A 12,875-nucleotide genomic window follows, 5' to 3' on the forward strand; every position below is an offset into this window, starting at 1 on the left:
CGATACCTCTCCGTGCTTCACATACACATCCCTTTCGACGGTCAGATTCAAATCGAGCCTGTTTTGGTTTGTATGAAGTGAGTTTCAATCAATTAAGATAATGAACTGATCAATTATTAAATCAATTATGCTAATACTGACAAGGGAACCTCCACATCGCACCCCCCTCAGATTTAGTTATAGGTTGGCACAGTGGATACGCCTTGAAAAACTGAACACAGATCAATCGAGAAAACAGGAAGAAGTTGTGTGGAACTATGAAAAAGTAAGCAAAATATACAAACTGAGTAGTCTATGTGCAACATATGCAACATCAAGGACCATGCCAGCTGACGAGCGCCGTGGTCTCATGCATAGAGGGAGCAGCTCTGGAACGAGAGGTCCTTGGTTCAAGTCTTCCCTCGGGTGAAAATTTTACTTTCTTTATTTTCCCAAAGTTACGATCTGTCCGTTCATTCATTGACGTCTCTGTTCACTGTAATAAGTTTAGTGTCTGTGTTTTGCGACCGCACCGCAAAATCGTGCGATTAGTAGACGAAAGGACGTGCCTCTCCAATACGAACCGAAAACATTTGATCGCAAGGTCATAGGTCAACCGATTCCTCCACAGGAAAACACGTCTGATATATTCTATACGGCACTGGTGACGGCATGTGCGTCACATGACAGGAATATGTTGTCGACCCACCTCACTTGCACACTTGGCGAATGGGTAAAAAGATTCTTCTACCTTGCCCGATTTAGGTTTTCTTGTAGATGTGATAATCACTCCCAAAAAAGTGATGAAAACATAAGAGTTTGTCACATAAACTGCAACAAATGAATGCAACAGTTTCACAGTCGCACAGTTTTCCCTGTGCTCTGTCAAAACATGTTTTTTACGTTTTCAAGTGTTTCCGTGTGTAGACCGTCAAATCCTGCATATGTCCAAGCAAATCTGAACATGTCCTGGAATGTTGGAGAGCGAAGTTGATTATGTGTGAGTGTCTGAACTTTGATAATTGTCTGAAAACAAAAAATTGAATATTTCACTCGTGAGAAGGCTTGAACCAAGGACCTCTCGTTCCGCAGCTGCTCACGCTAACCACGGGACCACGGCACTCATTAGCCTAGACCCGCCTTGATGTTGCTTACGTTGCGCATGGACTACTCAGTTTGTATATTTTGCTTATTTTTTTCATAGTTCCACTCAACTTCTTCCTGTTTTCTCGATTGATCTGTGTTCAGTTTTTCAAGGCCTATCCCTGTGCCAACTTATAACTAAATCTGAGGGGGGTGCGATGGGGAGGTTCCCTTGTGAGTCACTTGCATATTAGCTACCTTACTAGTATTAGAATAGATTCAAAATAAAACTTTCGTATTAATACCACGTAAAACATAAAAATAACATAAATAATCAAATCAGACGGCTCTGAGGGAGCCAGACTAAGAAGCTGGATGGGTTGCACAAGTAACGTTACGAGCACAATTTAGAAGCCATTCAACATTTATCCAAGAATGAAATCGTATAAGAACATCGGTTATCAACAACAATGGTCGCTAAAGGAAAGCATGATACTGTTTGTATAACACAGTAGCCATTTCAACAATTATTTTTTAACCCGCGATCGCTAGCTGTTACTGTTGCTACCCGATTACTCCCGTGTTAGATTTTCTATAACAAAGGTAAATTTTGTTTTTTTAGCTGTATATTGTACACAAAGATAATTTAAGTTACTTCTTTATCGTTACCAGCATATTCTAAATACGTATAAACATAAAACGAAACATATATCTTATATTTCAATATGCAATAGTTACTGGCAGTTTATCATAACATTCGCAAATCTCTTCTGGCTGCACTTCGGAGTAAGCATAGTAAGTCAATAACTAAAGTTATTTTCACTCCTATTTTGTTAATCTGAGACAGTCTGCTTTTTGTAACATAAACGACAAGTAAGACCATTCGTTGCTGTATGTTTTTTAGAAGTAGGATTGGAACAAAGTTGGCAGCGATGCTGTGGGTATCTGTTTTTTCTGTTAGGTCAGTAGTGACATCTTGGTTTTCAGTTGCTTCTTCTGCAGTGGATAGATTGTTGATACCTACAACACCTTTTATTTCCTCCGTCAAGTTGTGTGATGGCCTATGCAGGGAATTGACGTAAGTTTGATCACATGTGCTTTTGAAAGCGTCATACTCAGTTTTGATAGAAATCTTCTCTTTGGCATTAAGTCATTTGTATTCGTCTTGTTTATTATTTGAGCATTTATTGCTCCGATGTTCAGCAAGCTGAAAAACAGCTTAAGTGATCAGCGGTTTTGTTATTCTTAAAACAGAATATTCAGATTTCAGACGATCGGAAACCTCTACTCCTCCTTTTGTAAGACTGTACAATGTAATCACTCCAGGTCTATTCGCTTCACCACTATCAGCGTCTATACTAGCGTCACTGTGCAAGGTAGATACCAGTAATACATTCTCTTGCTGTTTCTTGTTTCTAAAATGTAAACTTTCACGGCCGGAAATATCATGTCCATTATAATTATCCGGGCTGTTATGCCGTGGTCGGTTGATGAATTCTGTGGTGATTCCCAACGTTTCGTCTCCGACTGCGGGAGACATCTTCAAGGGGGTCCGTAGCTTGATGGAAGGTCCAACACACACACTGGACCTTCCATCAAGCTACGGACCCCCTTGAAGATGTCTCCCGCAGTCGGAGACGAAACGTTGGGAATCACCACAGAATTCATCAACCGACCACGGCATAACAGCCCGGATAATTATAATGGACATGTTTCTTGTTTGGAACATATGAGCAAAGGAGACAGTTCTTATCCGGTTTCTCTCTAAAGGCGAAAATGCCCCGTCTTTACTGGCCTGCCCTTGACTGACAGCAGCTCTGGTGAAATTTTTCTCTTATTCCTCTGCAGAGTACCTACTGTTGTGAGTCGATGATTAGTGTACAATTCGTTAGCAGCTGACGCAGATGTAAAATAGTTGCCGACCGCCACGTTTCTTCCTGTATTGTCAGTGCGTCGAATTAGTCGTAAAACCACATTATTTACATCATTAGGTACTTTTTATGGACCAGCAGGGTGTTTGCTTGCATATACTTCCATATTTAATGTATGAAAAGTTATGGCATCGCAGAGAGCAAATACCTTCATACCGTATTTTGCTAGATTGTATGAATTTGTAACGTCTACGGAATGTTTCCCGCACCTCGTGTGCTGTCAGTACTCCTACACTGTTACTCTTCACACAGACCTGCACAAAGTCATCGAATATTTCGCTAATTCGTGCCAGATTACGCATTTCCTTCCTATGTGCCATCGTAGACTTGTCATGAAATCATGCAGGTTGGAGAAGAGGATCGAACCTCCGTTTGCTCAGCGACGCAACAAAAAATTTGATGGTGTCCCATCTGTGACCCACAGATTATTGGTATTCGGATGCTGTGACTTTTACTCCCGTGAGGTATAAAACAACAAGGAAAGCAGATAATTCTTCAGAATCTGTGGGCAGCCTCGAACACTCCGTGAATAAATTGCTGACATTCTGTCTAGTTCCTGGTTTGTGTATTTTACAATGCGTACAATTACGCTGTCTGGAAAAAATAGTTTCCAGCAATCCAAAACCCTCTTAGAATTTTTTGCTTCGCCCTTGATACCTGGAAGCTGTGTCACAATATTCTGACGAGCCGTTTTTGCTGGAGGGACTTTACGCGTGAACCATTTATGTTTTGCATCTATACCACAACATATATAACGACGAGCAGGATTTGGTGTTACTACAGACACAGTTTCGGAACAGCTGTCAGACTGCTCCGTTGCTGGATCGAACTCTTCATCCTCAGACTGTGCGTCTGAAGACAAACCCTCTATGTGGTCTTTCTCGTCTAGCGGTTCTTCTAGCCACATCAGTAGCTGTTCGTCTGACATTTAAAAACATTTGACAGAGCATGTCATGTACTCGATATACGCAACTGCTTCATTCAATATATAAAATCCAATAAGGATACTTACTGTGCCTATAAAAGTTGTAACATATGCAGAATATCTCTCGGAGAAAAAAAAATTCATTCGCACTTTACTAGCACAAAGAAAGTGACTGGAAGAGAAGGTAGGCGGCGCTGCACGAATACATAGGACTTTGTTAGACAAGAGCTCCCATGTGAGAAAAAATCTAACAATCCGCTCTGCTTTAAACATAGCCGCTACTAGCAGGCTTTAGTTGCAATGTGACCGAAGAAAGGCAACTGCACCGCAGGTGGAAATATCGAAGAAAGCATTGACAGATAAACAATTTAACATCTTTAAAATATATTGAAATATTTCACTAAAGTGATGAATGTAAATTTTTTCTGAAGCGCGAATGATCGCGGGTTAATACACGAATTTGGTGTAAGGAAGGATTCATTTCATCTACATGCACACGCACATTCATCTCACAATGCAGACATATAAAAGGAACCGACATAGGGATAAATTTCATACATCTGAAACACTATAGGCCAGAGAAACGTCAACTTCACTGATCAGTGACGTGGTCGGTAGTTCTTGTAGAAATTCTCCATACCTGAGGCACGAAAAAATCCTGAAATACATAAAATGAAAGCAACTGCTCATATAATTCGAAATTCAATCTGAACAGCACGCTTGTAGGAATAATAACGTTGAGCTGAAGGCTCTTCACGTGTTGGAAATGCACGTGGTCTAGTTTTACTAACCAACACAAATAAACACAAAATTCACGGAATGAATTTAAAATTGAAACATGGGAAAAGACTTCTCACATGACACACACACACACACACACACACACACACACACATATGCACACACACACACACACACACACACACACACACACACACACACACAGAACGCATTCACACACAAAAAGACTCACATTAATTGAAACAAGACGTATGCTGGACAAAGCACTCTCCCATCGCTAAGTAGCGGTGGGACATAGAATCACGTTAAATAACTGAAATATTAATAAACAAAGTCGCAGCCGCGCGGGGTAGCCGTGCGGTCTCGGGCGCCTTGCCACGGCTCACGCGGCTATCCCCGTCGGAGGTTCGGGTCCTGCCTCGACCATGGGTGTGTGTGGTGTCGTTAGCGTAAGTTAGTATAAGTTAAATTAAGTAGTGTGTAAGCCTAGGGACCGATGACCTTAGCAGTTTGGTCCCATAGGAACTTACCACAAATTTACAATTTTCCAAAGTCGCACTCCCTAACCGAAATAGACACTCCGAGACGATTTACCATGTCTATACTTCTGAAAAACGTATTAGCATCTCAACCTCAACCAAATCCTTACACACGCCACCTACCTGACCTCAACAAACAACCTTAACTTCCGACGACCAGCGAATAATGATGTTCCACGCTACCAGACGGAGGTCCAAAGGCAGTAGCGGAAATGGGCAGAGAAAATAGATTCCGGCTACCTGTGCCAACGTTTAGAGTAGCTCCTGACCAGTGTCCACTAATGTCTCTTTGAACCAACAGAACCTTCTTAACCTCTACACAAAAGTTGGCTAAACTGCTACTACCAATCAAAGAGCCGCTGTCCAAGAACTAACGAACGAGGGTTGCTCAGAAAGTAATGCACCGCATTTTTTTTTCAGCCGAAAACAATACTACGAATGCGAAACGTTACGTATGTATTATTTGAAGTCTCCTGAGTGAACGCGCCAAGTTTCCATCATTTACGACAGATAGCGTAGCTGCAGGACAGTTTCAAAATGGCGTCGTTAGGTGAGGTACGTTACAAGCAACGTGCGCTCATTGAATTTCTCACGCAGAGAAAGAAACTGTGGGGAGTTTTCACAAAAGTCTATGGAGCATCTGCTATCGACGGAAGTACAGTTAGTCGCTGGGCACGGAGGCTGAGGTCAACAGAAGGCGATTTGCAACGGTCAGGAAGACCATCCACGTATGTCATACTTGGCATGTTGCAGCGTGCTGATGTTGTCATTCGCGTGGACAGCAGCATTAAAACTCGGCAGTTAGCGCTGCATGTGTCAATCAGCAAAGGCAGTGTGGATGCAGTTATCCACACTCTTTGATATTCAAAAGTCTGTGCAAGGTGGGTACCGCGGGATCAAACGGTGGATCACAAATCGCACAGAAGAAACATTTGTCTTGATTTGTTGTAACGTTTTGTAGATGAGGGGGATGCCTTCTTGTCCCAGATTGTGACAGGTGATGAAACCTGGTTTCACAATTTTCTACTCGAAACAAAACGACGGTCGATGGAATGGTACCATTCCCACTCCCCACAGAAGAAAAAATTCAAAGCAACTGCTTCCGCCGGTAAGGCCATGACCACCGTGCTCTGGGACTGTGAAGGTGTGATTGTCATTGATGAAAAGCCAAGAGACGGCACCATTAATTCAGAAGCATATGTCAACACATTCACAAAACTCAAGACGCGCTTCCAGCGACTTTGGCGCCACAGCATCCCAGGAGATGTTTTGCTGCAACACTACAACACTCGGCCCCACACAAGCCTGAGGACTACTGAACACATCGCAAGACAGGGTAGACAGTGCTACCATATCAAGCCGGCCGCGGTGGCAGTACTGTTCTAGGCGCTTCAGTCCGGAACCGCGTGACTGCTACGGTCGCAGGTTCGAATCCTGCCTCGGGCATGGATGTGGGTGATGTGCTTAGGTTGGTTAGGTTTAAGTAGTTCTACGTTCTAGGGGACTGATGACCTAAGATGTTAAGTCCCATAGTGCTCAGAGCCATTTGAACCATTTTGCTGCCATATCCACCCTTCAGCCCTGACCTAGCCACCTCGGACTTCCATTTGTTTGGGCCATTAAAAGAGGTCATTCGTGGAAGACTTTTTGAGGACGACGGAGAGCTGATTGAAATAGTGAAGCACGGCTCCGCCACGCGGACAAAGATTGGTACCGACAGGGCGTACACGCCCTTCTTTCGCTCTGGAGGCAGGCCAGAGAAGGGGATGCAGATTACGTGGAAAAATGTGTAGATAAAACACCATTCTTTCGTGTGTGTAATTCTCATTATGTTCAATAAAGAATTGTCGAAGGAAAACATGCGGTGCATTACTTTCTGGGCAGCCCTTGTACATGGACGAATCACACAGACATTCGCACACTCTCTCTAGCAGACGAGACACGAAATGAGAAAAGGAGCCATTCACATATAAGAAGGAAACGAAATAAACAGATCGTAAAATGGTTCAAATGGCTCAAAGCACTATGGGACTTAACACCTGAGGTCATCAGTCCCATAGACTTAGAACTACTGAAACCTAACTAACCTAAGGACATCACACACATCCATGCCCGAAGCAGGATTCGAACCTGCGACCGTAGCAGCAGCGTGGTTCCGGGCTGAAGCGCCTAGAACCGCTCGGTCACACCGGCCGGCAAACAGATGGTAAAAAGAAACACAGTACTGTGTATACACTTAGTATACTTATATATGTATGAAATTTAAGGCATAAATTGATAAATGCCAGTTCTTGCTATTAAAGTGCCTCTGTGGCTTTCTCATGAAACACTCTGCTGATCATCGAAAGCACAGAAGTACCGACCAATAGAGGTGCAAATGAGTATAGAAATACTGAAGGCAACTCAATAGAACCAATGGAGTGGCTCAGATTGGGACGTTCCGATAATGCCTTTTCTCTCTTGACAGCGGCTGGTCAGATATTTAACAAGGAAAATCTCCAGAGAGCCGTGCGATTTGAAAAGTTATTTAATTTTATTTTGACAACCAGTTTCACCAATTCAATGTGCCATCTACAACCTCATGTGTATTCATATATAGACATTCAAAAGTATCGATGTTGGAATACTGGAGGCATCAGAATCTGGATATCGTAAATTCGTAATTCATTCGAAGCCTTGTCAAAAAGACTTTGTCAGAAAGACGATACGATTACTTCTCACTGAGGTCATGTTGCTGAATTAACGATGCAGACTTCTCGCTCGAGCGAGGTCGAGAAATACTTTTTGGGGTGTGCCATATTATTTGCAGTATTGGCTCTCTGCCTGTTTGTCATTCTGATTGCTACATGGAGCGCTGGCCTGGTTTGACTTGGCTTAGTGCTGGCTGGAGAGAAACTTTAAGAAAATTTTGCATTTGCCCATGATATATTTCTGTGGCGTAATGTGCCTAACGTAAAAAAAATCTGGAGTGCAGTTTGTTCACAACCAACTACCAACGTAGCAGCCTCTGACCTGTAGGACACACCTGACCATTTAGGGGGACTCTATAGATCTCAACACTCTGGTGCAAGTCCAGGAAATCACAGTCGAGCTTGTCGCAGAACCAAAGAAGTCTCTGGTTCAGTCCATCCAATCGACACAGAACCAAGAGACCAGGATCAGTTCAGGGGTCAATGCTCGCAAATAGCAAGCTTCGCTGAAACTCTGTAAGCAAGGTTCATCTTCTCAGTTTTCTCTGCAAGTCGCTGGTATGATCGAAGTATGATCCGAGAGCCCTGACGACAGGCATTGTTTATTCCAGCATCCGCCATCGACTACACTTGGTTGCATCCTGTTCCGTCAATCGCTGCCTGAACAACCTTTTTAACAAGTTCAATGAGATCGCGAAGCATACCCACTGCGTGCGCCTGGTGTTGCTTCTCATCCCTTGTTTCCATTTTCTTATGGGATACCACTATTCGACGTACGTTTGATCTACCAAAGAGTAATAGACCCACACGCTTTTGCATTCGCTTCCTCTTGACACTGGACACACGAAGTTTTCCAACAGGTGAAGGTAATGTAACTAACTCAGTTTTGGTTTCAATGGATGACAAAAAGTCGAACCTGTTATTTAGGGGGATAGGACTTGATGGAACTACACAAGAACTCATAAAAGAAATCCTGACAGATACAAAAGCAAGAGTGAGATTCAGAGGGGCACTGTCAGAAGAATTTGAGATCAAGACTGGTGTTAAACAGGGAGATGCATTGTCAAATGGTTCAAATGGCTCTGAGCACTATGGGACTCAACATCTGTGGTCATCTGTCCCCTATAACTTAGAACTACTTAAACCCAACTAACCTAAGGACATCACACACATCCATGCCCGAGGTAGGATTCGAACCTGCGACCGTAGCGGTTCCAGACTGACGCGCCTAGAGCCGCACGGCCACATCGGCCGGCGATTGTCACCACTGTTGTTCAATATAGCACTGTACGAAGTGATCAGGCAGTGGAGAGCAATAAACGAGGAAATGGGAATGCCAAAGACCCATGTGGGGAACAAAAAGGACAACAGGGCTCAAGTGGACTGGCTAGCCTTTGCAGATGACACAGCAATAGTAAGTGAGACGGAAGAAGGCGCAAACACACAGCTCGACAACTTAGTAAGGTAGCCAGAAAAGTGGGACTGAGGATCGCCTATAACAAGACAAAGACATTAAACACGACTGCAAACTGGGAAACACCGGAAGGCACTGTGTAAATGGTGGACAAATTTAAATACCTGAGAGAATTTATAACAGGAAGGAACAGGAGCAAGGAGGGAATAACAGAGAGGATAAAGAAGATGAGGTCAGCCTTCTGCATGACGAGGGAAGTATACAAGAAAAAGAATATATCCACAGAGGCAAAGATAAGCGACTACAAGGCAACAGTGAGGAATGTAGTATTATATGCCGCTGAGACGATGACACTAGGAAGAAATGGGGCAGAGCAACTAGAGGAAGAAGAGAGGAACATACTGAGAAAAATACTTGGTACCAAAAGAGGTGGAGAGAGGTGGATGCGAAGACCTAGGGAAGAACTGTACCGTAACATGAGAACAATATCCGGGGAAATCAGACAGAATGACGAAGAGAGTGTGGGAAACAACAGGGAGGACAAGGGGAAACTCAGGAACCAAGTGGATTGTTGAATTTCGGAAGGACTGGTTGGAATTGGGGATCACGGTCGAAGGAAAGGAAAATTGGAGGAGCAAATATACACCGACAAATATGCCGGAGATCAATGACAGAGAAGAATACAGGAAAAGATTAGAATGTCACCAGTGGAGCCGCCAGGAGAAACGGAAACTGAAGATCTCGGAAGAAGAGCGGGAGAGGAGAAGAGAAAGAATAAAGAGGTTCTGGGAGAAGAAGAGGAAAATGCAGTCCACGAAGGGGCTACCCGTGGTCCTACAGAGGCCGTAACGCAAGAAGAAGAAGAAGAAGAAGAAGAAGAAGAAGAAGAAGGGGTATAGGTATAACACTCTCAGTTCTTCCCAGTCCATGTCTCCCCTATACGCGCTGCCTAGCCCTCCCAATGGCACACTGCTCACAGTCAAGTGGATGACACCTACTGTACTTCCTATAGAGGAGATAGGACCCACAGGAGAGGATAGCACTTGAGGTACGTTTGTTATCTCTGGTACAAGACTCTCAGGTGCCTTCCATTTGCAGCAGCTTCCAATTGTTTCGCAGTAGCCAGGTCGACTTCTAGCTGTTTACGAACTTCAGCCAACCCATCCCATGAGAACAGCATTCACAGTGGGGTTGCATTGTGGCTGGGCAATGTTCCACAGAACAGTAAACAAATAACCTCAAAATAAGCTCGGCGATTCTCTTTTAATTTCTGTATCTCTGAAGCTAAAAGTATTAATAATTCTCTTTAAGAACTGATGCAGTTATTACGCAAAGCGACATTTCTGTTACAGTAACATAAAAACCTGGGATAATAGTTATTAATTTCCTAAAACATTTTTGAGCTAATAGTCACTAACAAACTCGCGAATACATCGTAATACGATAACTGCAGAGTATATACTCTCTTATTGAGACGGAATACTAAATTTAATACAATATGTTAAATATAACGTGTACTACATATTACACATACAATATCTATAGAAGTAAATATTTGTTTTTATTCATCGCTGATTACAAAAATTATAAGGTGTGAGTAGTTCTAACTCATCTATCATGTAGCGCTGTTTGGTGTAATTATTACCTCTATGCTTAAAAGTATGTGCTTAAAGTATGTGCGTAATTTTGAGTGTAAAATGAAGTAATTGTGCATTTTTGTGCAAAGATAAAGGTGTTTAATTATTAGGATCAAATCTGTAAATACAAAATATTCACTTCTTGTAAAAAGCTTTGTGCATGTCTATTTGAAATGACTAGTAGGAAGTGAATTATTAGCTGTAACCATAGACTGTAGTCTAGCAAGGACGAACTCTGGACACAGCACGGTCCTCTTTTCTTCGCTCAATGGTCTGTAACTTATGGCCGAGCCAATGTTACCCACGTCAACGACTGCTAATTGAGCGTGAGCCTGCTCAGTTTCACGAGGGCGAAAAAAAAAAAAAAAACCGACCATAGCATCTACACTGCATCGATGATCCCACGTTGGCGTTGTTAACGCGCTAATAGGGCACAGTATGTACAAGTCGTAACCAATCACGTAAATTCACATCATTTTCGAACAGTGCAGTATAAAATCAGATGAATTCCTGATATACGTCGGCATGCTGAAAGGTAATGCTTCCGAATTTTTTTTGGTGAAAACTCTTAAAGCTTTTTAAATAAAACCTTAATAACATTTTACATCTTTATTTTTCATGTCTACACATTTATTTCTCAACACAGTTATCCTGGCGCCTAACACATTTCTTCTAACGAGATATCGGTTTTTTGATACTGTCACTGAAGAATCTTTGACTTCGTTGACGGAGTCACAATCGCTTCATCACTATCAAAGTGTAGTCCTAGAAGGTTTTATTTAAGTTTTGGGAACAGATGAAAATCTAATTGGCCATATCGGAACTGTGTGGAGGATGATCCGTGACAGTGAACCCGAGGCGTCGCATTTTTGCAGATGACGCAGGGCTCTTGTCTTGTCTTGTGTTGTCATGTTGAAGGAGAGGACGCTCCATGTGTGGACAAACTCTTCGAATTCGAAATTCGATTGCAGCATGCTGTTTCCCGAGCACCGACATAGTGATGTTACACATCGCCTTACACGCAGTATTTCGGAAGCCTCTAGCGGTAGAGGTCTGCAGATATGTAAACATGAAGGACAAACATGTAGAATATTAATAACGTTTGTTTTATTTAATAAGCTTTAAGAGTTTTCACATAACAAAATCGGAGGCATTACTTTTCAGCATGCCCTCCTATAATTTTTATTGGACGTAGATTACCTAACCTGTACCTCTGTTCTGAGTTGTTTAGAAGAAATTGATGTTGCTGAATTTTCATGAAGTTTGTACTGAGTAATCATATCAAAAGTGTCCTAGAAAACACATAATTGATTTTCATGTTTATATATTGCATTGCACATGGTTTGTTTATTGCATTTCAATAACTGACATCGTCATGAATACGTTACCGTTAATTAAATGCACCGATGTTTAACATTATATTATTTATTGTGTACGTGTGTTAGTATAGTACGTGTGATGATATGCATGCACGAATGAGTGCGTTTCTGCTGCTTGTGCTGCTTTCGGAGTAATGACTTTCAGCAGATTTAACGTTCTTTGAATCAGCGCCACTAACATTGTGTTTACTGGTTTCCAATTATTTCTGTGATATTTTAAATTTTGCTGTATTATTTTTCTATTGTTTATGAAAAACTTTCGGAGTGGGAGGGAAATTAATACAAGTTTTACGGTGTCCAATAGATTTTATCCTCCTAGACAATGTAATAATTGATCTTTGCCACATTGATTCCGACTGACTTTAATGGGTCGAATCAGCGGACGTATTAACATTCCTAGTTTTTCTCTGGACTGTACATTTCTTGAATCGGACACGTTAGTAACGACAGAGGCACATTGTGTGCCGAAATTTTACGGTTGCATAATAAAAATGGGTAGTGATTTCAGTCGTGGGCATACGAATTTCGTAATTATCGAAAATAATAGAATCATCCCA

This window comes from Schistocerca americana, chromosome 3 (genome assembly GCF_021461395.2).
Source record: "Schistocerca americana isolate TAMUIC-IGC-003095 chromosome 3, iqSchAmer2.1, whole genome shotgun sequence".
Lineage (NCBI taxonomy): Eukaryota > Metazoa > Arthropoda > Insecta > Orthoptera > Acrididae > Schistocerca > Schistocerca americana.